Here is a 22,410-nt window from a genome sequence, read left to right as displayed (position 1 = left end):
TGATGATGCCACTGCACTCTAGCCTGGGCAACAGAGTGAGACTCTGTCTCAAAAAGAAAAAAAAACTTGCAGAAATATCCCAAGCTGGAATAGTATGCAAATATTATTTTTTAAAATAATCTTAGATACAGGAAAATTCTTATTTTTATATGTGTGTGTATATATAAATAGATATATGTATGATTATAATTTTGTTAAGTGATATGATCCCTGTTATGGAGCAGCTCGCAGGCTAGTGGAAGATACAGACCAGTAAATAGTACCACGATATTTTTATTTACCTTAAATTAAGTAATGATTATGGAAAAAATGGGCCTTTTTATTAATACATGTTGGTTATTGTTTGTATTACTGTAAAGTTCTCTCCCTAACACACATACACAGTGTTGATTATTCACCTGACCAAAGTTGGGCCAATCATGTTCTCTTTTGTGGACCTCGCATTTAGATTCAGGGATTCTTAATCATCTTCTGAAGCTAGATGGAACTATAGCAAGTGAGCTCAAGAGCTTAGAGCAACCATATTCTACCATGTGGGCCAGAGAAGTACAGTGAGGGAGAAGCAGGGATAGCAGATGGAGTGAGAGTCCAGATGGTATTCAGCTAATAGACATAGCTCCTCTCTGAGACCTCTCTAAATGTACCTATGTATTTTCAAATTCTCCATTTTGATATTATTTGTATCCTGAAGATCTTAATTTATAAAAATATTTTTCCATAAATTTGTTAATATTTTCTCATACGTTTATTTAGAGGAATAAAAGAGATAATGCATATAAAAATACTTAGCAAAGGACCTGGCACATGTAAATACTCAATAAACAATAATAATGCCTGTTTACTCAATGTTGTGAGGTAATTCTCCATGAGTCTCTCATGTTTCTGCATGTCTTGCAAGCAGATATCTCTCTGCCTTTTGTTATGGACTCTCTTTTTAAGGCAGTTGGTATAATGAACAACTTTGGGAAATAATAATGTCTCCCTCTGGAGCAAAAGGCCTCATGCTTACTGCCTATCATAAAAGATTTGGGTTCTGCTAGCCCACGGTTCCTCTCTGTGATGCAACACAAGGGGCATGCTGAGGCATCCACCTGACCCCCCATCTGCATCACCCCCATGGGACTGGGGACAAGAGGAACTGATACAAACATGCTGATGCTGATGCTGCTTGCTGCACCATCAGTAATTGCATCCTTTGTTTCTGGCCAAGGAGTCTTGTGTCTTCCACCAGCATCCATGCAACCATGGCAGGCTAACTTGACAGCTTGCAAATAGGGTAAGATCTCAGGCTCTTCATGGTTCTTGATAATCATTACTCTTCTCTGGACTTTTGAAAAATTTTCGTTCTTTCTAGTTTACTCACAGAAATATCTGAATGCCAGCTAGGTTTAAGGATAGAAGTTGTGAGGAATGTAAAGAAAAATAATCAAGACCAACAGCTCTTTGAATTCCTACCATGTGCAAGGATTTCTGCTAAGATATGCAAGAATTGCAAGGATTTCTGCTCTCCAAGAACTTGACTGAGAGAATAGAACAAGTATGCTAATAGCCTTCCACACAAAGCAGTGATAGATTAGTGTCATGTAAATGTGAAAAAATAAAAATAAATCTGGGAGTTCAGTTGAGGGTGACATACTTTCTAGTTATGGTTATCAAGAAGAGATAGGATTTGAACCTGTTTTAAGGGTTTTTGTAGAGATTTTAGGGCAAGAGGTCCAGGAAGAGTATTGGAAGGAGCAAGCACACTCAGGGTCTTTGCATGTGGTAAAACGCTATATACAGCACTCAACTGGGAGTGCTTTGTGCTCTTTACTTGGCTAATTCCTTTGTGTCCTTCAGGTTCCAGTTTCAATGCCACCTCTTTAGAAAGTCTCCCACCCCTACTCAACCCTCAAAACAACATGCAGATTTGATGGTGTTGTTATGGACTCCTGCAGCAACCCAGTGGTAGAGACCACATCTGTCTCTGTGTCTCAAGCACCTAGGATAATGCCTGGCTCATAACAAGCCTTTGGTAAATACTTGTTGAATGAATGAATGAATGTTCAAAATATGATCTTAGTTTGGGGTGGAGACCTGGTCAACTGCGGGTTACATCGAGTTACAGGAATTACATGGAGATTGGGTAGAATTGGGAGAGATAAAACTAAAAAAAGGTAGAATAAAAAAGACTAAGGAATTTGAGCTTCATATAGTAGACTTGCAGGAAATTTTGAAATTAAAAGTTTTTTTTTTTCATTCCATATGTCATTTCAAAAGATTTTGAAATTTTTTGAGCCCAGACAGGTAACAGTCAGTTTGAGTTCCTTTCCAGAAAAATAACTATTTGACATTCACTAGTACAGACAAATGAATCATTTATTCTCCCAATATCTGATGAGGTGGCCTGGCCTCTCTGAAAGTAGCCTAGTTTATCCATACCTCAAAGGCCAATAGGGCAGCAGGGAAGTGGGTCCAGTTTTTCCACTGGAAAGGACCACTTTATTTATTTTCTACCTTTATGAGCCCCAAACTTAAACATATCTTACACTCTTTACCAACCACATGTATGAAACCATTACTTATTTTCCTATTTTCAACTAATTCCAGATAAACTACAATTAGTGAGTGAGAGACAGGCAGTGCTGATCCAATACCAAGCTGATAAATTTCCAGCTGAAGGCAAAGATATTTGTCAATTTCTTTGGTGGTTTCCAGTTTCATCTTTAGTGATGATACAATTTCTTTAGGCATTTTGAAATGCCACAACCCTCTAAGGACCCCAATATACCCTTTCCTCTGATGCCCAGGGGTCTGGGGACCTAGGCTGGGCACAATTGCATGAAGATGGTCAAGGGCCACCCAGCATTGTGACTGTAGCGCTGGTGACTTCAAGGAAAGAGGATGTAGCCTGGACCATTCGCATTAATTGGTCCCTTTCTCTCAGAATAGGTGATGTGAAGGAATCTCAATGTATTTAAAAGCTGGTGAGTGAGGCTTGAGAAAGAGACAGCTTTGAACTCATTGGGTTTTATTTTCTTCCTTAGCTCACTTGGAGTTCTTGACACTAGGGGGAGTGTGTGGAAAGAAAGACGACAATTCTTTGCTCTTATTTCTGAACCTGATTTTATAGTTTTTGTGTGATTCTTGAGTCAAAGGAGCGCATGTCACAAAAGCTTTGTGTAGCTTTATGTTAATTTCACATTTTTTTATGGCTTGAACCCCTTCCCCCTGCGAATGTAGGGAAACTTTCTTTCCTGATTGTACTAGGAGGCTGGCAATGACCCCCAATGACAATTTTGCTGATTACAATGAATCAAAGGAAACAATGATTAAAAGAAAAGAAGAAAGAACTGTCAAAATATTATATACTTTACAATGTTACCTCATATCCTGGTGTCTCTCATTGATTATTCATTTATTCTTTCAACTAATCCTTATCGAGCACTATATATGGTGCTAGAAACTATGTTCAGCCATGAGGAGAGAGACACAAGACACACCTGCTGTCAGGTTGCCATCAGTCTCTTGTAACACATTTCATGAGGAAGGTAAGTATAGGCTGCCAAGGGAATGGATAAGAGAGGCTTACGCTACCCTAAGCAGGGAGACCTGAGAAGGCTTTGGTTTGGAAGGATGAGTGAAAAGTATTAATTATTTAGTTAAATGGATTTGGTGTGGAATATGTTGTGTGCAACAGGCAATGGCACTTTCAAAAGCCAAGAAGCATGTGTGAAAGAGCCCGGTCCATTTGGGAATGGAGACAATGGCTGGAGCAATGGGTTGAGGGTAGAGGGATTCAGAAGGTGAGGTTGGAAAAGGTGGGGCTGGACCTCAAGGTCACTTTTACTTATCCATGAGTAAGAGGAATCACTGAAGGACATTAGGCTGGTAATGGCATTGAAAATAAAGGGTCTTTGCCTGCTCTTTGCTTAGTCCTCTTATCTGGGCTATTCTCTTGGTAGTCAGGGCCATATATTTTGCATAGGTTCCCTGTCCTAGATACTGACCTGGGAAACCTTAGAGATCCGCTCCTATCCTGGCCAGGGAGGACACTTTGCCTGGAAGAGCCTATAGCTCCGGCCTCAAGATGCCTAATTAGAGAAATCCTCCTCATTGTATGGCTTGGGTGCCTCGGACCTCACAGGGACCTACCTCACAGGGAAATAGAATTTGGGGTTCTCAACTTTGTAGCCCATTTTCTATGCTGGGGAATAGGGAAGCTGGAAAATCTCACCAAAGCCTCACCATGGTCTATGTCCTCCCCATCCCCAACAATAGGGTGGGGCATTCCCCGCTCCCCCCAATACACTTGATATATAGGTGTTACCTAATCTCTTTTGAAGTGCATTCATACACATTAGCTCATTTGAGCTCTTTAGCAACTCCTTGAGCTGGGTATCATTGCTCCCATTTTACAGATGGGAAAACTGAGGTTCAGAAGGCTAAACTGACCTATCCCAGGTCACAGAGCAAGTTAAGTGGTAGAGCTCATAAACATGATGTTCACTGTACAGGTTAAGTCACCCCTGTTCCTTCTACCATTTATTTTCATGGGGCACAGGGCACAAACTGTGAAATTATGTATAGTCTTAGGGACACATGACCTCTCATTCCCCAAGAAATTGTTTCACATCTTTTTTCAGTTGTTCAAGAAAACCAAATATCTAGTACAGGGGTAGCAAATAGGTTTCATCTTCATGCCAACTCCCTTCAATTGACAGTGACTGCTTGGAGCAAAGCAATGAGGATTGTGAGGCTACGTCTTGGTGTAGCAGGAAAGGATACCATGATTCATTGGTAATGTCTGCTGTGAGTGCAGGAGAGGGAAGGGGCAGCACATAAGCCATTTCTAGATATTGTATGTTCTCCCTGGGCTACCATAATCCCCACTGGTCTTGACATTTCCGCTGACACCCACCTTCATCCCCAACACCAATTTAGCTCGTTTTCTCTTATTCCTTCTGAGAAATAAAATCCTAAGCACCTCCCCCCACAGACTGCATGGGCCCCCCCTCTTGGCTAAGGGGACCCCATCAAAACCTCAAAACTGAGTTCCTAGCCATGACAGTAGGAGAGATCACACATGCCTCATTATAACCCCTCCCTATAAACCGCCATTAGGTTTTCTTCCCTGAGGGTTAAACGCAACCAGCCCTTTGGAAAGACTCGCTCCACAGCTGATTTCAATGAACTGCCTAATGCTGCTTCTCTGTTTTTGCGGTTTCAGCACTGCAGCTGACTAGCTTGTTCCTCCCTGGTAAGAGGCCCACTGACCACGGAGTGGGCCTGACCAGTCTACGGAGGCTGCATGGAGAGGCTTTTCCTGTATTCTGCTTCACCTTTTGACATCAGAGGACTGAAAACTCCACCCTCGGATCATGGTAACTCAGCCATTCTTTGAACATGGGTCCTATGAGGTAACATGAAGCTCAGTTGTGCATGTGCATATTTCTCCTTTCATAAATATTCATGACTCCTCCTATAGCTTGTTAAATATATATATTTGGCCACCCTGCTCAGCATAAATTCCTGTTCCTGCTGCCTTTCCCTGGAGGCACTTGTTCTTAGCTTCCGGCCAGAGGCTATGTGGCCCAGTCTACAAGATGGCCAACCTGCAGGCTGCAACATTTTATGAGAAATAAAACTTTCCTTTCAAATTTATGAACCTTGTCATTCTTCATGGACACTTCCCTTCCCTGCTAGAACTCTCCCTGACCATTTAATAATAGCTTCAATTTACTGAGCATGTACTGGGTACTAGGTACTTTGCATATATTATTTCCAATTCTCACAAAAATCTTGTAAGGTAGGGAAGGACAAAAACAAGATTTAGGGGGTGTTAAGTAACTCATCCAGGGACATGAACCTTCAACCACGTAGAAAACTTTACATTTTTATGGTGAGTACCTTCATATTCACTGTTTGCTTTGAGCCTCACAACAGCCCTGGGAAGTAGTTCTCTGGGTTTGCAGCGGAGAGAGCTTGAGGCTCAGAGAGGGGCTATTTGGAGACACAGTCATAACTCCTGACTTGGACTTCAGGCCTTTTTCTGCTGTTACCTCAGGCTCTGGGAGGAGCCCTGGACTCCACAAAGCCACCTCAAAGAGTCAGTCTGTACTACTGTGGGGAGAATTTGGGGGCCCTTGATTGATTTTACTCGTGCCATCCTTACCCTGGCTAACACCCTGCATTCTGTTTCTATGGATTTATTTATTCTGGATATTGCATGTAAATTGAATCATACAGTGTATGACCTTTTGTTTGTGACTTCTTTCACTTGAATGTTTTAGAGATTCATCTGTGTTATAGCATATATTAGTACTTCATTCCTTTACATGGCCAATATCCACTGTATGAATATATAGTACCACAATTTGTTTATTCATTCATTCATTGATAGACATTTGGGCTGTTTCTACTTTCTGGCTATTATGAAAATGCCGCTGTGAACATGTGTCTACATGTACTTGTTTGAGTATCTGTTTTCAATTCTTTGGGTATATACCTAGGCGTGAAGTTGCAGTGTCATATGGTTGAGGAAAGGCCCACTTGTTTTTGTTTGATAGTATTGGAGGTAGAAGTATATGCTGATAATGAAGAAAGCCAGCCTTTTCTGAGCTGTATAATTTTGATGTCTGGCTTTATTTTGGAAACTTGTAAATCAAGTTTGCCCATTGCAGTTACCTCCCTGTGGCAAACCTGAAATAGGGATTTAAAGAACTAGCAGTTCTTTCTTACTACATGCATGCTATGTGCCAAGGAGAGCGCCAGGCACTCTTTGGTATGAGCTCTCTTCCACAGGACAGCACTGCCTAGTAGCAATTATTATACCCATTTTGCAGATGAAGAAGCTGAAGTCTAAAATGTAACCACTGAGCTTATTCAGTAGCTTCTAGTGGTGGGATTTGAAGCTTTGGATGTCTGACTCCAGAGGACATCTTTCTGCTACACCATGTAGCCTTTCTCAAGAACCTTCTACGCTGCTGTTGTCAGCTATATTGCTGAGCTTTTATGAGAAATGAGAAGCAAGTTTTTGTTGTACAGTTTTTCACAATAGAAAGCATAACATTTATTAAGATTCTTTTGATTGTCAAGTACAGAAATTGTGAAAGGAGAATGAAAACTAATAAGTAGCTCAGGAAATCAACAGGCAGTGATGCATCAGGGTCTCAGGAAGGATTGGAACTGGGTCTCAGAAAGCTTCCAAGAACCAGGGATTTTTCTCTCTTCTTCATCTCTTGCTCCTACTTCTCTCTGTGTCTGCTGCCTTATTTCTCTACATTGATTGGTTTTCTCTGATATGTAGTGTGTGGGATAGACAATAGCCACATCACAGTGTCAGCATTTATATGAATATCTCCCCTGTTCAAGAGAGTAGCTAGATAAGTCTGAAGTCACTTAGTTCCAATTCCAAATTACCAGGGAAGGGACTCTTATTGGCTCCACTTGGATTGGTCACCCAACCTTTGACTGAAGACTGAAGCCACATGGCAGAGCCATGAGACCGTGTGGAGGCAGGTGGAGTGAGAATTTCTTGTGGAAAAGGTAAATGTTTGCTTGTGGAAGACCCAGAGATGACAAAGGGTATCCACTTTAGCTTTTATGAGAACATCTATAAACCAGACATTAGGCCATTTGGAATGGAGAAACTGTGATGCTCCCAGCTGCTCTAGGCAGGAGGGAATGTTTGTGAGACACTGGAAGTAGCTTCTGTGGTAGAGGACCTGTGGATGGTGTGGAGATTCCTGAAGGTGGCACTTCATCTGGAAGTGGTGTTCTTTTCTCTAGGAGGAGACACATGCTACAGAGACGTCAGTAGGATTGCGAACCTCTTCAAGCATTTTGTGAATATTTGCATTGGCATATTAGGAATAACAGCTACTAGAACCACAAAATATTGATGTAATGACTCCATCTGCACTGAAGGCATGAACTTGAAACTACTACACATAGAAAGACTAAGAATTCTCAAAACCTCAAAACCAGGAGGTGTCTATTAAAGGCAGACATGTGGAATATGGTCCCTGGGAGGCCTAGAGAAGGATCATAATGTAGAATCAGGATGACAAATGAAGACCTTCTATGCAGGAATGGGGCAGAAACCTGTCTTTAGACATACCGGGCTAAGGATCAAAGAGTTTCACCATTTCTGAAGATAATTTCCTACCCCACTGTGGTAGTTATAATTGGTTTTATGTACACTGAAGCTTAAATAATTTGCATAGAATTCTGTATAGAGGTCATTCCATACCTTGGGTTTGTTTATTCTCAAATTTTTTCAGCCATTATAAGGTTCTAAACCTTGAATCCTATAGATGAGATTCTGATGTCCAGAATGGCAGGCCAGTTACACAGCTTCCTGTATAAAATGTGATCAGAGTATAGCTTGTTTCTGTATTTGGAGCCTTGATAGAGACAATATTTATGTTGTCACCTTGGTCAAATGGACACCAAGATGTCAGTATGGTTTCTGACAAGACAGGCAGCTCTTGAGTCGATGGGCACAGGCAGAGTCTGGTCCTCCTGGCTTAAATCGTTCAATTATCTTGGGTCACCTTAAACTTAGCAGCCCACCACAAAAGAGAAATTTCTGAATTTTTGTCCTTTTGGAAAGGTAGGCCCTAAAAGACATTCAAATTTGGCTCTGAAATATGAAGCCTGTGGCCCTGAAACATAAGCATTTTCTTCACAGAAAGTTCCAACAAGGAGGAGCAAATCTTGGAACCGATCTTCCCTTTGCCTACAAAATGATCAAACTGTAATTATCACACTTAAGGGGTAATTGTTCCAGTTGTAGCAGAATGAGGTGCTCAAGCCCTCTTTCTTCTGCTGACACAAATAGAATTGCTGTGAAGATGGAATAGTACTTCCAGAACAGCTTGCTTTGAGCTAGTTCAGTTCTTTTTATAGTGAATCTAGGGTCGGGGAAAGGTGCTGTGTGGGCACCTCTGAAACTCTTTCCTCTTCCCTCTTCACAACTGGGCCCTTTGGTACCAACCTGTCCGTGCAGACTCAGACCCCGCAGTAGCACCCGTCTTGACCCAAGGTTTTAAGGCCTGAAGCTATTCTTGTCAGATCCCTGGACTTGGACAGAAGCTGATATTTCTTAGATCTGCTACAGGGCAGATGAAGTAGGGAGTCTGACTTGAGATACTTTCCCAGGGGCAGGATGAGGACAATCATTCTTCAATAATAGGGTTACCAGGAGAGGAAGAAGGGAAGGAAGGAAAATATTGCACGCTGAGCAACTCCCATATTCCAGGCACCGTGCAAGGCATTTTCTCATATGTCATTTCAATTTGTTATCAGGGTCCCAGACAAGTGAAGCAGAGTGAACAGAAATGACAGGGTACAGTGTTTGGGAGTCAGCCAGGTAGGCAGTCCTTTTGTGCTGTGCTGAGGTCCTGAGCATTAGTCTTTGGCTTTCTGCCTCTGGAGTGGGGAATAGCCAAAGCCAGTCTGGGTAGCAGGACCCAAAGGCAGATGCCAATTCTGAGAGTCACCTGTGAGCAGTTGGAGAGAGCTCAGCTTAGACAAGACGGTGGTGAGGAGCTGAACCCAGGGGAGTTCAGTTCTAGCTGTAGAGCGTGGTGGAAAGGGGGCAGGGCCAGGGGAATGGTGAGAAAGGAAGCAGGAGCGAGACCCTGAGGGGCCTTGTATGTTGCAAAGAAAAGTTTGGACTTTCTCTTAGGACATTAGAAGGCTATTTAAAGGCCTTGAAGATATGATTTCACTTGCAACTGGGATCTCATTTTGGCTGCCTAGTGCCGATGGGAAGAGCAAGATGCAGTGTAAGAAGGCTGTTGGTGGACAGCATGCTACATGCTGGGGACATTCTGTCTTGTCAGGAATTTTTTAGTTGCTAGTGACAGAAACTTACCTTGTGAACCAACCCTGTGTTGCTTGCACAAACTTCCTCCTCTCCACACACGTGGCAGCACAGTTACTGATGCAGACTGGCATCAGAAACCACTGGAACAGAGGCTTGAATGTGACCAGACTTCTCGCTGACTCTCATTTTACTCCCTTCTGCCTGCTAGCTCTGTAAGGTACAGAGTAGTGGTTGAGACAATGGGCTCTGGAGCCAGAGAACCTTTGTTTCTTACTAGCTGTGTGGCATTGAGCAAGTTGCTTAACCTTGCTGTGCCCCAGTTTCCTCATCTGTAAACAAGAATGATCATATCATTTACCTCCTGGGATTGTTGTGAGGACTAAATGAGTTCATGCACATAAAGGGCTTGGCATAGTGCCTGAGACATAGAAGGTTATTAGAAAGTGTTAGCTGTTATTACTGTTATTTATATTATTTGACTGTAGATTGTTTTTTTCCAGATGGTAGGAAAACAGGCTCTGGGAGCTCTGAAGTGTTGCATCTGACTCCAGCCACCAGAGAGATACTGACTGAATTTTTTCTGGTTCCAAGTCCCAACACCTGAAGGGAAAAACTTGAGTTTGATTTCACTCCTGGGTCAATCCACATGGTCAAGTGGACAAATGCCATGATTGCTCCACTTTGATCTCTAGTTCCATATATAGCTACAAGGACCACCAAGATGAGTCCCTGGCCGGTCTAGCTGGGGAGGAGACAGGAACCCAACTCCCCAGGTGATGGGTACCTTATGAGGGAGGTGCTCACCAAGTCCAGCAGATGTTCCCATTTCAGAGGACACCTGCCAAGGCTTTTGGGACTCTGTGCTTGGGGTGTCCTCTGTAGCTTTGGATTCCCTCCACGGAACGCAGAAAAAAAGTATAATGGAACGATCTGACCCTGTCAGGCTCAATCAGTAGATGTAATGAAGGACTATGGACATGTGGATTTGTGGCTCCTGGGTACCTGGTCAGCTAAGGCCTGAGCTCCTAGCTAACCACTGGTGCCTGAGCCCTGGTCCCCAACCAGCAGTGCCTCAGTCCTGCTCCTGTGGTCCTTGCCCGTCTGCCCTACACAGCCTTCCTCTTCTCCCTTATTAGAGGACCTGGCCTGCACTTCCTGATGCCCCCAGGCCCTTTTGCTGGCCTTCAGGAAGTTGATCCCTGTCCCAGACTAGTCCATTCTTCTCTATTAGGGTGGAGTAATGGTAAGAGTGGAAGCAGGAGGCTCCACCATTCTGTCTTCTGTTTTTGTTTTTTTTTTTTTTTTTGAGACAGAGTCTCGCTGTGTTGCCCAGGCTAGAGTGAGTGCCGTGGCGTCAGCCTAGCTCACAGCAACCTCAAACTCCTGGGCTCAAGTGATCCTCCTGCCTCAGCCTCCCGAGTAGCTGGGACTACAGGCATGCGCCACCATGCCTGGCTAATTTTTTCTATATATTTTAGTTGTTTGACTAATTTCTTTCTATTTTTTTTAGTAGAGATGGGGTCTCGCTCTTGCTCAGGCTGGTCTCGAACTCCTGAGTTCAAACAATCCACCCGCCTTGGCCTCCCAGAGTGCTAGCATTACAGGCGTGGGCCACTGTGCCCGGCCTATTCTGTCTTCTTCATCCTCCAGGGCCTCATTTATACCAAACCTTCTCACCATCCTCTTGGCTCAGTGACATTTTCCTGTACACCAGCCTCATAGTAGTTGTGATTCAAATTCTCAACAAAATTCCAAAGTAGTCTAGGTCTTCAACATTTAGAGTGGCTTGAAAATGGTCAAAATGGAGAATGTTAAAATCTGTAAATGTAAAGGGTCTACAATACAGATATAGAACAAATTAATCCTGTCTCTAGTAATTGGTTGAAGGCTTTTTGGTGCAGGTGGTATTTAGCTGCACCGCTGAAGGTGGGTAGGATTTTGACATGGCAAGAGAGCAGTGTGGAGGATTAGGGTGGGGAAGGTGCAGGGGACAGGCAGGCCGTCTTTGCAGGGTGGGGCAGGTCAGATGTGCCCGAAGCTCAGGATGAATGGAGGGATGAATAGGAGATAAAGCTGGAATACTACAGAGTCCTCAGAATCTCTAAGACAAAAAAACAGCATTCTCTTCCCCAGAAACCACATGTGGGTAAGACTTTAAGTGTCCCTTGAGCTGTTTTAAGCAATTAGTGAAAGCCTTTACTATGAAGAAACAAGGTAGAGTTGGTAGAGCTTGTGCGTGTATTGTCCTTATCGAAGTCAGCCCGGAGCAATGTTTTTTGTTCATGGTAGATTTAAAAATCCATCACTTCATAAAATATTTACCCATCCCTGATTCACTTTTCAGAAGATGTTCAGCAAACCCTTGAGAAGGGGAGATGAGCTTGATTCCAAGAGATCTTTCCAAAACATAAATATCTCCCATTTAAAACCATCCAGAGACATCAGTGTCTTCCATTCAAACCTTCTTGGATTCCCTTTTTCTGATTGGTATTTGGTCACACACTTAGTTGCATCATTAGACTATAAACTCCGGGAGTGCAGGGCCCCAGCATCTAGTTCAGGGCCTGAAACAGAATGAATTCCTCCTGTTGCTTAGGTAAACTGAGCTGTGATGAAGAGTGTGAAAGTTTGAGCTTGGGGAACATCTTTGGAAGGTGTAAGGGCCAGGAGCAGTCTGAGAGGGTGAGTGTGTGGGGAGGCGGTCAGTAAGGGCTTGTAGTTGGAAATAATAGAATCTATTCTACCTGGCTAGGCAAAAAGGAGTTTATGAAAAATCATTCATGGCTCATAGAAGTGCCGATAGGGTTGAAGACACAGACTCTAAATTGAACTTCCAGGACTGGCTCCCCAAAATCACACTGCAGAGTTGCTGCCTCTGCCCTGATCAGGAAGCTGCATCACCAGGAGGCTCCTACCCCCAGCTCTCGGCTCTGGAACCAAGTCAGTGCAACTCTGATCTATACAAAATAATTGAAGCCTCATGCTATGTCTCTTTCCCTATGCAACTCAGTTCTGAATTCAAGTCTCAAGACCCTCCGATTAGAGAAACTAAATCACATTCATAGTCAAGGTGACAGGAAGTTTGGGAAATTGTGTTTTTAGTTTTGTAGTCTCTGTATAGAACACCAAAGAGGGCCTGAACAAGCCAATTCATGGTGTCTGCCACAGGGGTGCTGCTAGGAAGCTACCAGGCTGTGGATGAGGCAGGCAGAGGGAGCCACACTCCTTCATTCATTCATCGGACATTGAGAAACTACTGTGTCTGGGGCCTGAGCCAGGAGAGGTGCAGAGACGAGTTCCTGCCCTTGGGACACTGACAGTCCGAAGGACCCACACAGAAATGGTCAGGGTGAAACTGTCACCCAAGCCTCAGGACAGGATCAGCTCCGAGACTGGGTGAGGATGTTGCTGCAGGCTGGAGTGAAGCAGCACCCTCCTAACTCCTGACTCCACCACGGGAGGCAAAGGGTGCCGATCCTGGCCGTGCATGAGGCTGGGCCTACCGGCACGAGATTCTCACAGCCGGGAGGGGACTTAGAGGTTTGTCAGTCCTGTTGTGATGGCTGCACACACTTCTTCCTCTTCAGCGTCTCTGAAGCGTGATTGAAATTATTTTTAGCTTTCTCTAGACTCTGTTTAATTTTTAGTTTTCAGGTTCTCATTTTACAGGTCAATACTCTGTGGCAGGTTGCCTCCCAGATGAAATATGCGAACAGGTGTAAGAATAGAAAATTTAGTAACAGTGAGTTTAAAAATGTTAATGAAATCAGGTCACAAAGGAATCATAAGAGTTTGGTTCCCACAGCAGCTAAGTGAATATGTCGGGTGTTAGAGGCTGTGAACGAATCTGTGAGGCTAAACTGTGAGTCCTCTCTGAAGGACACACGGTGGGACGATGATCCTCACCAGAAGAGCAGCTGTAGAGGACAGTGCTTAAGTCAGAAGGGAATGTATATAAATGGGCCTTGGTACCAACAGAGCCCAAATTGTTCCAACTTCATTTATTCTTGTCTCATTGGTAACTGTGTGGAATCTTTGATTATTAATGAGGTTCATTATTTTTCTAGCTCTTTGTATACTAGTTGTAATTCCTGTTGTGTGAACTTTGGGTTTATACCCTTTGTCCAGTTATCAATTGAGTTTTTATTTTTTTCTTTTAAATTATATATGGAATATTAATATACGGTATAGCATTTTTTTCTTATTTCCAAAATAGAGAGATAGTAATCCTTCCTCTTATTTAGGAAGTGAATATTTTTTCATGATCTGTCATTGTTCTTTCTATATTGAATGTTTAGTGGTATGTATCATTTTAAAGAGACATTTTCAAATGGAATTTTTCAACAAGGGTCCATGAGGTATCAAAAAATTGTGTCACACAAAATAGGAGTGAAGAAACTGTCATTTAATCTGGCTAAGACTTGGAGGATGGGACTATGTTCTTCAAGTATATGAAGGAATCAGACTTACTCTATGTAGTTTGAGAAGGCATAACCAGGGTAAATGATGGGGAATTGCAGGGAGTAAATAAGTGATCTTTACTGATCATGTAGTTTATGCCAGGACGTGTGCCAGGTACGCATTAATTCTTACCACTTAAAGGGAAGAATTATGACACCTTTTTCCAGCAAGGTTAAGGGACCTGCCAGTGGAAGAGCTGGGCTTGAGCCTTGGCCTGGACTGGACTCCAGAGCCCACACTCTTTCCCTGGACTTACATGAGGAGGGCTGGTCACTTGCTTTGTCAGGGCCTCAGTTTCCTGGTTATAACGTAAGGGTTGGAGCAGAGGTCCTCGAGGATCCATTCCGGCTTGAGTAGGTGAAGGAGGGCATGCTGGGGGGCGTGTAGCTGCTGCTCCTCATAAGTTCTCATCAATCATCGTGGACCAAGGAGAAGGTCAGCCCTAGAACAAGGCCTCTGGATGTTTATTAAGTCCTCTTTCTACTAAGGAATGTTACTTTTCTTTTCAAGTGTTCCCACTCAGACTCCTCCAAACACTGAGACATTTGACATAAATGGGAAAGCCCTATTTATTACATGAAATATACTATTTGAGTGAGGGGTCCTGTCTTCAGGTCATATGAAACATTAGAAGTGTCTTTAAACACAGGGAACCCCATTGCACCAAATAGCCATGGCCTTTCCGGACTCGTTCAGGTAAATTGGATGCTCCTAGAAGGAAAAGTGTGCTGTAGTTTTTATGGATATGCTCGACTAAAAACAAAGGAACAAACACAGACTGTCTTTGGTGTGGAGTGGGATGGAAGGGGAAACCGTCCATGTGGGAGAATTCCAAGCTAGACACAGAAGAAACTAACAGGGGAAAAGTTGCTTAAATTTATGAATAAGCTTCAGTTTTCTTATCTATACCACAGGGATAATACCATCCTTCACTGATTCCAAGATGCATTTTCTTTTTAGTTTTTATGAGCTCTGAAATTGGGATGTGTAGATTAAATGACAGGGATTTTCCTTTCTTAATGACACGTAAATAAATAGTATATCTTGTAACTGAAGGTGCCTTATACAGGGTTGCATGAATTACATGAGATAATATATGCCTTATACACTCACATAGGGGTAAGGCATGTAATAAATATTAAATTTGTTATATTTATCTCATAAATATCATGAATTTTGTTTCTTTTTTTATAAAATATAGCCCAGAAAAGAAAGCCAGTTGCTATACTGCTTATGGAATACAGAAGTAACGATTAGCTGGAAAATAAAAGTATTACAAAGAAAATTATTAGAAAAGGTGATATTTGTAACTTGAAGATTTGAAAGATCTTTGAGTCTATTCTGTATTCTTCTCAAATTGAATTAAAAATCCAACTGGAATTACCCTTGGAAATGAAGATTGTGAATTGCAGTTACAGATTGGGAAGAAAAGACATCTTGATATTGATAACATTGAGCCTTACAATTCAGAATTCAGTGTGACTACCCTTATTCTATGCCATGCAGTAAGTTTTATTGTTTTTCATGTTATTTCATTAATAATATTTGATACTATTGTTTTATTCATAGTGTTCATAAGCTTATCTCTAGATATTTTATAGCTCTTTATTATCATTATTACTGCATTTTATTTATTTCTTAAAAGTTTGGTAAAACTCCCCTGGCAAAACTGTCTGGACCTCGTATCTTTTGAAAGGGGATTATTTTGAGACCCTTCTGCAATATTTTCTCTGGTTATGCATGGTCTATTCAAGGAATCATACCTTTTCTTGAGTCATTTTTGGCAATTTATATTTTTTAACAGAATAGTCCCTTTCATGTAGATTTTCAAATTTATTAGAAAAAGTATTCTTCTCTTATAATTTAAATAATCTCCTCTGTATCTACAGTTATCACCCTCTGCTTGTTTTAATACAAGTTTTTCGTGTCTTACTTTTCTTGATTAGACTTATTAGAGATTTGTCATTTTATTAGGTACTCTTAAGGAATTAGCCTGTGATTTTTATTAATCAGCTTGACTTTTTTCTGCTTTTTTTACTTTATTAATTTGTGATTTTTACTTTTCATGTGTTTATTTGTTGTTATTCTTCCTCCATCTAGCTTCTATTTTATTTTCTAATCAATGCTTTTGAGGGTATAGATTTTTTTTTCTGATGCCTTGGCAGTTTCCAACACATTTTGATATTAGTATTTTTCCTTGTTGTTTATTTTTAAAATATTTTGTAATTTTAATTTTTTTCCTCTCTAACCTAAGAGTAATTTAAAAGGATGTTTTAAAATGTTCAATACAACATATATTTTTCTTTATCCCATTTTTATTAATGTCTGGTTTTATTTACTTCAGGCTATTTTATTGTTCCTTTTTTTAGAAAGCAATATATCCTCAAATATCCCTGACGATAATAATTAAATTAAGTGTGAAGTTTTCTTCTGCTTGCTGTTTATGTGTTAATTCTTGTTAGTTGGATTTAGTCCTAATTTTTAAGGGTGTTGCTCTACTCAAATGTTGGTGATTCTTGATTAGTTCTCATCTTTGTTTATTCTAGTTCATGTTTGAGGGTCTTTGAATGCAGTTTTGTGTTCCACTTTTGCGACCGTGGCAGGGGAGAGACAGGAAGTGCTGCTTATAGCTTGTCTGCTGAGTGTAGGGCTCCCCCTCTGCCCAGCTTGTCGTATTACACAGCTCATTCTCTCGGGGCAAACCCTCCTGTCTGCCTCTAGCAGAAGCAGGGGATGCAGCAAGACCCACTGACTGCCATCAAAGTCCCTTGGTTAAGGACCCAGGGTCCTTCCTAACCCTTACATATTTTGACTCCAAGCTTGGTGCTCCCCTGGGACTATCCCCAGTAATCTTATCATATTTTGGGCTATGGTTATATCATTAACATGATCTCAATTGTTTTCTGTCTTTCAGGAATTCCCCAAAGTTCTGATTTGGTCATGGGTAATCCTTCTTATTTTCAGTGTTGTTATTAGATTATATATATAATATATATTTATTATATTATATATATATTATATTTTATATATATATATATATAATCTTACTATGATAGGAAGAATAATGGGCCCAAAGATATCCACATCCTAATCCCTGGAACCTACGAATATGTTACCTTACATGGCAAAAGGTACTTTGCGGATGTGAGTAAAGGAAGGATCTTGAGATGAGATTATCTTGGATTATCCACATGGACCCAAGGGCACTTGTTAGGGAAAGAGAGAGGTGGGAGAGTCAGAATCAGAAAAAGGGATGTAACAAGGAAAGCAGAGGTCTGAGTGATGTGATTCTGACTTTGAAGATAGACTGCAAGTGGCCTATAAAACTGGAAAGTACAAAGAAGTAGATTCTCCCCTGGAGCCTCCAGAGGGAACATAGCCTTGACTTTAACCCAGTGATACCCACTGGGGACTTGTGACCTCCAGAACTGTAAGATAATAAATTTGTGTTGTTTTAAGCCACTAAGTTTGTGGTAATTTGTTACAGCAATGATAGGACTCTGATACACTTACTTTATTAACTCTTTTAACTCTCAAATCAACCCACTTTAAAGGTAGGCTCAGAGAGGTTAAACAATTTGCCTGACGTCACACAGCTGATAGATTATAGAGAGCGGAGATGCGAACCTAGGTAGTCTGACTCCAGTGTCCGTGTGCTTACCCAATGTACTATGCTGCCTCTCATGTTAACTGGTTTATTATTTTTTCAAAATATCTTTCCTCCAGTTTTATAGAATTTTAAGGGGGAGGTAAATTTGTGTGCCTAGTCTAATATTTTGGTGTATCACTCAGGAATGCCAAGATTCTACTGTACAAGCCACTGTATTATACAGTGGTTAAGAATGGGGCTGCTAAGTCAGTCTCCGTGTTGCTACTCACCAGCTGAGTGATGTTGTGAAAGTTACTTAATGAGCGTCAGTGTTCGTATTTGTACAACTGGGATGATAACAGTACTTACTATAGGATTGTTTTAAAGTGAGATAATGCATACAAAGCATTTGTCACAGTATTTGACACAGAATAAGAAGGTAATATTTATTGAGCTATTATATAGCTAATAATAATATTAGAGCTAATAATATAAGATTATTAGAATTATTTTTATTTACTAAAGATGTACATTTCAGGCTCTCTCAGCCCAGTTCAGATCCTAAAGCTTACACAGTCAGTGGGAAGGAGAGGCTCAGTTGGCTTAATGTCCTTTCCTCAGCTTCTGGAATGTTGGTGATGCCAGTCCTAGGTCCTGTCATATGACGAGAAAGCTGGCAGCAGCCTCACCTGTGCCCTTTTCCACCATTTAAAGCAGAGAGAAGGGACACTCATCCAAAGAGAGAGATTAAATTAGGCAATTTACCAATTCATGGAATTTATTCAACTTTTTCTGTCCTTTCCCTTCCAAGGAGCTGTGTCCCCATCTGCCTTCTACAGGCAGCGCCTGGGCCGGCCGGCCTGTGTGTCTGCACAAATCTCTGTTGCTGGGGGACCCTGCCCAGGACCTGGGATGCCACTGGAAGTGAAGACGGAGGGCTGCTTCTGTAGTTAATTTGTGTACCTGCAGTTCATTTCCCTTCTAATTTTGGGCTTAAAAAGGCAGCCTTGAGGGGAAAAGGCAGAGGCAGCTTTTGATGTCAGAACTCTCCCACCTACCTGCCCCCCTCCTGCCTGTTCTGCTCTAGGCACCTCCCCAACCTCCCAGCATAATCAACAGAGGAAGAGGGGGCGTGATTGGCAGCTGGGAGGGAGCAGCAGCCAGAGCTGTGCCTCTCTCCTGAAGCACCTGCAGAAAAGCAGGTTCTAGCTTTTCCAGCCTGTGAACAGCCCTGGCCTCATCGTCTACAGCATCTAGAAGGGTAGCTGGGGGTTGGGTGGGGAGAGGGTTTCTGCTTTTTTTTTTTTTTTTTTTAATGCTGTGTATTTTATTATAAATGTATTGCATTTGCTTAGAAATAAAAAAAGTATGGAAATGTATAGAGTTCAGAATGAAATTATTCACTAACTCCATGCCCTAAAGATAACTACTATTAGCAGTTTGGTGCATTTCCTTCTTATTGTGATGCAACTTGATCTATTTTATTCTTTTTAATAACTAATATTACATTGTATAGATATGACATTATTCATTTAACTGGTGCTCCTATAAATGGATACTTAGGTTGTACCCATTTTTTTTGCTAGTATTAACAAAGCTATAATGAACATTCTTGTAGATACTTCTCAGTGCATGTATGTGAGAATGTCTGTAGGAAGAATCCCTAGAAGTATGAATAGAATGGCCAAGTCAAAGAGTTTACACTCTTAAAATGTTGAAATGTATTGCTATATTGCACTCTAAACAGTTTTAATAATTTACACACTCTAATGTAGATGTTCTTTAACTTTCTTTTTTTTTTTTTTTTTTGAGACAGAGTCTCACTCTGTTGCCTGGGCTAGAGTGAGTGCCGTGGCCTCAGCCTAGCTCACAGCAACCTCAAACTCCTGGGCTTAAGCGATCCTACTGCCTCAGCCTCCGGAGTAGCTGGGACTACAGGCATGTGCCACCATGCCCGGCTAATTTTTTTTTTATATATATATTTTTTAGTTGGCCAGATAATTTCTTTCTATTTTTAGTAGAGATGGAGTCTCGCTCAGGCTTGTCTCGAACTCCTGACCTCGAGCGATCCACCCGCCTCGGCCTCCCAGAGTGCTAGGATTACAGGCATGAGCCACCACGCCCGGCCTAACTTTCAATAGCTTGTACCAGCATGCAACATGAGAACTGCCGGAATTAATAGCTCCTGAGTTCCCAGAGATTTGGACAATCCTCAAAAGCTCTTTCAGTACAGGCCAACACACTTTGTGTGCCTGGTACAGGTACTGTGGTAGGCATAAAGTATGCAAGGATGTCAAAAGGTTGAATAGCATTTCATACCCATCTTAGAGGAGCTTCCAAGTATAGGAAGAGACAAGTACAGGCGTACCTTGGAGATATCGCAGGCTTGGTTCCAGATCACCACAATAAAGCAATTATCGCAACAAAGTGAGTCACAAGAATTTTTTGGTTGCCCAGTGCTTGTAAAAGTTGTTTACACTATACTGATTTCTATTGAGTGTTATGTCTAAAAAATTAGGTGTCTTAATTAAAAATACTTTATTGCTAATAATCATCTGAGCCTTCAGTGAGTCATAATCTTTGTGCTGTGGAGGGTCTTGCCTTGATGTTGATGGCTGATCAGGGTGGTGGTTGCTGAAGGTTGAAGTGGCTGTGGCAATTTATTAAAATAAGACAACAATGAAGTTTGCCATATCAATCTACTCTTTCATTCATGAAAGATTTCTCTGTAGAATGCAATGCTCTTTGACAGTATTTTACCCACAGTAGAACTTCTGTCAAAATTACAGTCAGTCCTCTCAAACTCCGCTGCTGCTTTATCAACTAAGCTTGCATAATATTCTAGATTTTTTGTGGTCATTTCAATAATGTTCACAATGTCTTTGCCAGGAGGAGATTCCATATCAAAAAGCCATTTTCTCTGCTTGCCCATAAGAAGCAACTCCTCATCTGTTAGGTTTTATCATAAGATTACAGCAATTAATTAACATCTCTAGGCTCCACTTCAAATTCTAGATCTCTTGCTATTTCCATCTGCAATTACTTCCTCCACTTAAGGCTTACCCCCTTCAAAGTCATCCATGAAGATTGGAATCAATTTCTTTCAACTCCCATTAATGTTGATATTTTGACTTCCTCCTGAGTCACAAATGATCTTAATTGCATCAGAATGGTGAAGTATCTTCATAAGGTTCTCAGTTTACTCTGTCCAGATCCATCAGAAGAATCACTATATAGTACAGCTATTGCCTTATGAAATGTATGTATTTCTTTCTTTCTTTTTTTTTTTTTTGAGACAGAGTCTCACTCTGTTGCCCGGGCTAGAGTGAGTGCCGTGGCCTCAGCCTAGCTCACAGCAACCTCAAACTCCTGGGCTTAAGCGATCCTTCTGCCTCAGCCTCCCAAGTAGCTGGGACTACAGGCATGAGCCACCATGCCTGGCTAATTTTTTCTATATATATTTTTAGTTGTCCAGATAATTTCTTTCTATTTTTAGTAGAGACGGGGTCTCGCTCTTGCTCAGGCTGGTCTCAAACTCCTGACCTCGAGCAATCCACCCGCCTCGGCCTCCCAGAGTGCTAGGATTACAGGCGTGAGCCACCGCACCAGGCCAGAAATGTATTTCTTAATAGGACTTGAAAGTCGAAATTACTTCTTGATCTATGGGATGAAGAATGGATTTTGTGTTAACAGGTGTGAAAACAACATTCTTCTCGTTATATATCTCCATCCTTTAGGTGACCAGGTGCTTTGTCAAGAAATAGTAATATTTTGAAAGGAATCTTTTTTCCTGAGCAGTGGGTCTCAACAGTGGGCTTAAAATATTCAGTAAGCCATGCTAAAAGCAGATGTACTATCATTCAGGCTTTGTTGTTCCATTCATAATGAACAGGCAGAGTGGATTTAGCTAACTCTTAAGCATGCTAGGATTTTTGGAATGGTAAATGAGCATTGGCTTCAACTTAAAGTCACCAGCTGCATTAGCCTCTAATAAGAGAGTCAGCCTGTTCTTTGAAGTTTTGAAGCCAGGCATTGAGTTTTCCTCTCTGGCTATGAAAGTCCTAGATGACATCTTTTTCAACATAAGACTGTTTCATCTACATTAAAAATCTGTTGTTTATTGTAGCCACCTTCATCAATTATCTTAGTTAGATTTTTGGATAACTTGCTCCAGCTTTTCCATCAGCACTTGCTGCTTCATCATGCACTTTTGTGCTGTGGAGGTGGCTCCTTTCCTTAACCTCATGAAACAACCTCTGCTACCCTAAAATTTTTCTTCTGCAGGTTCCTCATCTTTCTTAGCCTTCATGGAATTGAAGAGAGTTAGGACCTTGCTCTGGGTTAGGCTTTGGCTTAAGGGAATGCTGTGGCTGCTTTGATCTTTTATCCAGACCACTGAAACTTTTTCCACATCAGCAATAAGGCTGCTTTGCTTTCTTATGATCCATGTGTTCACTGGAGCAACATTTTTAACTTTTTTTCAAGAATTTTTCCTTTGCCCTCACAACTTGGCTAATTGTTTGGTGCAAGAAGCCTGGTTTTCCAC

At 41.5% G+C, this 22,410-nt stretch overlaps 1 long non-coding RNA gene across 1 annotated transcript; it reads left to right on the top strand.

Moving 5' to 3' along the window:
- Positions 1-1,844: 1,844 nt before the first annotated feature.
- LOC123641159 lies at positions 1,845-19,004 on the top strand. Its single transcript, XR_006736237.1, has 3 exons — positions 1,845-2,014; positions 5,210-5,363; positions 18,676-19,004. It is a non-coding gene; the product is annotated as an uncharacterized LOC123641159 (long non-coding RNA).
- Positions 19,005-22,410: the final 3,406 nt, after the last annotated feature.

Source organism: Lemur catta, chromosome 7 (genome assembly GCF_020740605.2).
Source record: "Lemur catta isolate mLemCat1 chromosome 7, mLemCat1.pri, whole genome shotgun sequence".
In the NCBI taxonomy this organism is placed as follows: domain Eukaryota; kingdom Metazoa; phylum Chordata; class Mammalia; order Primates; family Lemuridae; genus Lemur; species Lemur catta.
Note: the sequence above shows the minus strand (reverse complement) of the source record. Positions and strands in the feature narration are given on the sequence as shown.